The sequence below is a fragment of the Takifugu rubripes genome, chromosome 11 (assembly GCF_901000725.2).
Source record: "Takifugu rubripes chromosome 11, fTakRub1.2, whole genome shotgun sequence".
Lineage (NCBI taxonomy): Eukaryota > Metazoa > Chordata > Actinopteri > Tetraodontiformes > Tetraodontidae > Takifugu > Takifugu rubripes.
This window is the reverse complement of record NC_042295.1, coordinates 622544-626426: the sequence shown is the minus strand read 5'-3', so window position 1 is coordinate 626426 and position 3883 is coordinate 622544. Positions and strand designations below refer to the sequence as shown.

Genomic DNA, 3883 nt, shown 5'->3' with positions numbered 1-3883 from the left:
GAGCAGCCCCCAGAGCCCCCCCCCTTGGCTCTTATTTCTAATAAAGTCCAATCAAAGAGGATGCTGATGCTGTGATATTCAAATGGAGCTCATTAAAGGGCACGTCCCATCACTCTGCTTCTAAGCTTTGCTAATGATTCCCTCTCTCTCGCTCTTCCTCCCTCTTCTTTTCCCTCTTCTCCTACTTTTCCCACTTTCCTTATTCCAGAACACACTCAACGCTGATGGCAGCACCTCCCGTCCACCTCCTGGCTGCCAGTCTGCAGGGTTCAAACCATCTTCAATGATCTTAAATCAGGGGTTTGTTTGCTTTCACCAAGGCTCGTTTCATCTGAGTCAAGTTTCCTTTTGTTCTTCCCACATTGGGTCAAAGCTCCAACCTTCAGAACATGGGTCCAAGCTGCTGAAGTCCATTGGTTTCATCTTCTCCCCAAGCCTGATGGCTCCTTGTGTTGTTCTAGCTGCTCCGTGAACATCTGGAGTGAGGGAGCGAACCACTGGCAGCTGTTTTGGATGCTTCAGCGGACCTCCTCACTCGTCTGTTATCAGGGGACTGAACCCACTCCTTCTACAAACAGCAGAAATGTTGTGGTGATACTTTGCTGAGGGTTAACACGCAGATGACATTTAAAAGATTAATGTAACTCTGGAGGTCAGGGCTCTGGAGGAGGTTTGTCGGTGCAGAAAGAGCGAATTACATTTAAATCAAAGGGGCAACTGTAGCGTGGATGATGCCCATTTCATAGACACGGACTCTGAGGGAGCAGAACCTGCCGCGTTGTGGTTGGCAGCTTCTCCCTCCAACCTCAGCTGTGCGCTGACCTGATTTGTAAAGCTAATAAATTGAAATTTCAGAGCCCTGCTAGCGCTGCGGCGAAACACGGCTGATTTATCATCATATTTACGGGCTGTGAAAGCAAAATTCCGAACAGAACTCAGCCAGCGCAGATGTTGGGAAGAAAATCTTTCCTGTCTCACAGATGCCAGCAGACATCTGGACTCGGAGCGCGAGGTCCATCAGCTTTGGCAGCCATGTTTATTCTGCCTCAGCAGGGTGCCAGTTGGACTCACGTTCACCCCGGCTGTTTCTCCCAGTATGGGACTGCTCTTCCTAAGGTGGACTCTAATCCCAGACACGGCACATTCAGGTGAGAAAGAAACTATTACCATGTGGTGCCTCAAGGGGGCGATAGTGAGTCACTCTGACCTTCAGCTTCAGGAAGAGAAGAAGAGTCACGTTCATACTTTTCCTGTGTCCTCACCCACCCCTGTCCCCTATATAGTGCACTCAATAGTGTGTATGCCAGTGTCTGAATGGTAAATGACTCAGTATCCCATAATTCATTGTAAACAGTAGTGGACAAGTGACCGAGCAATAAATCGTGGTTGCACACGAGAAGCGAGACATGACAAAATAGTACAATAAGCTAGTGTGTGTTTCCTAGATTTATTTGTTTTACAGATTTATTTTGAGGACACAAAAGGTGACAAAAGTTGAAACACACACACACACACACACACACACACACACACACACACACAAAACAGTGCACGTGTCGACTTCACCCCTGAACAAAAATAAATGTGTGACCTCTGGCACGTTCGACGGTGACGTCAGGTTCTACTGATCTGGACCTGTTCTCACGCACACACACACACACACACACACACACACACGCACACACACACACACACACACACACACGCACACACACACACGTCCTGTGTGTGCTGTTTGAAGTGAAAACTCTCTGAATATTCTCTCCTTGCCACAGGCTGCAGACACACACCGCTTGTGACAAACAGCTGCGATCGTCTCCACAAATCTCTGCAGACAGTTCCTCTCCTCGTCCCCGCCGCTTCCCTCCGGAGGGCTAGTGCCTTGCTCAAGGACGCTCCGTCAACAGGAAGGAGGAGCCAAACCGCACTGCAGCAAATTTAAAGGTGAGGCTTGAAACGGTCTGGTCCTGGAACACCTGAGCTGATGCAGCACACCTGCAGAGGAAGCCCCGCCCCCCAGTCAGCTCCAGATAATCACCTAACCAGGGTCAGGTTCTGCTACGATAATATTAACCCGGTTTAGTTGACCACTGATCCAAGAGTCGTCTCTCAAGGAAGTCCTGCAGACCTCACCATCACTGTTGGCACTTCCCAAGATTTCTGCCCCATTTTCAGAACAAAGCACATAAATCATGGATGGATGTGCACCTGGAGCCCCCCCAAAGGCTCCACACACACACACACACACACACACGCACACACACACACACACACACACACACACACGCACACACGCACACACACACACACACACACACACACACACACACACACGCACACACGCACACACACGCGCGCGCACACACACACACACACACACACACACACACACACACAACACACGCACACACACACACACACACACACGCACACACACACACACACACACACACACACGCACACACACACACACACACGCACACACACACACACACACACACACACCCTCCAAAGTGTCAATTATTCAGTGTGTCATCAGGGAACAATTTTGTGGCATTTCCACCTCAGCCACTCTGACCCCAGCGAGCACCATGGGAAGGTGGACGGATGCCGCCTTAAAGGTTATTTATTTATTTATTTAAAGGTTATTTCTTTTTACATGCATAAATGCATAAATTTCTTTGCAGGCAAAAGGAGAACCTGCGGCGAAGCTGCTAAAAGGGTGATCAGGTGACTGAGAACACGACTGGATCCTCACCTGGAAAACTGGGAGATCTCCGACCAGCTGGACGGATGAGACGCATCTTTGGGACCGTCCCTGTCCAGGAGGGCCTAAACGGACCTGAACAACGTGTGACCAACATGGCCGTGCTCTTCCTCCGCTCTCCTCCGTCTGTATTCATGTGTTCGGAGCGGCTCCGGTACCAGGAGAGCTGCTGTCTGATCTCCTCTGTGACGCCCCGGCTCCACCGGCTCCCGTCTTTGCTGCCTGCTCCTGCTAACGGGGATCGCTGCACCTCCACGGGAGGCGTCCACATCAGTGCTGGACAACATGTTGGATCTATTATTCAAACGTCTCTACAAAGGCTGAATGAGTAACGAGCGTGCAGGTGATGGACGGGCCAAGAGTCCATCAGCACCTGGAGACCTCCTGCCGGGTTTGGCTTAAATCAGGACGGCTGACGTTTGGCTGAAGCACCTGTTCAGAGCTGGTTTTTGTAGCGTTCCTCTTTGGAATGAAGCTTCTGTGGGCGAGGAGCCAAACCTTCAATCTGAAGCGTCCCAAACGTGACTTCTGCCAACGGACTAATCTCATCCGATGCTCCGCTGATGGTCGCAGCAACTTTGACCTTCAGGGTTGCGTCGCTGTGGTCGAGGACGAGCTCTCGACTGTTGCTCCTGTTGGTGGCTGATGTCTGAGGTGGGCAGGTGGTCCGTTAGCCTGGCAGACGGGTGGCTAATCTCCCACCAGATGCTGTGGTTAAACAGGACCCGGGCCAGAAGTGAACAGTTGGCCGAGCCTGATCGGCGTTCCAGCTCTGGTTGATGAGGAGATAAATGAGCCGGGTGCTGGAGGTGGTGGAAACGGGGCTTTGTTACAGACACACGTCCATCCACCGTGGCGGCAGCTGCCCGAAGAGCTGGGGAAGAGCCAAGCAGCCACGTCACCGCATCTTGTGCCAGTTGTCTGTCCGCATTAGTCCGCCATCAGCAGGTTGTGATTGCTAACTCGATTTAGCATTAGCATCTGTGAGTGACAGCTGCTGTGATAAAATCAAGCTAGCGCCAGCCACAAATCCGATGCTGCATAATTAAAATGAAAAGATCACGTTTCAGGAATCACATGTGGAATAACGGACGAGTCTGTGAGGATCGCTTGTTC

The 3883-nt window shown here is 51.1% G+C and overlaps 1 long non-coding RNA gene across 1 annotated transcript; it reads left to right on the top strand.

Annotated features, from left to right (window-relative positions):
• The first annotated feature begins 271 nt into the window (after positions 1-271).
• LOC115251449 (uncharacterized) lies at positions 272-2981 on the top strand. The gene is made up of 3 exons (XR_003890007.1): positions 272-1148; positions 1776-1944; positions 2688-2981. It is a non-coding gene; the product is annotated as an uncharacterized lncRNA (long non-coding RNA).
• Positions 2982-3883: the final 902 nt, after the last annotated feature.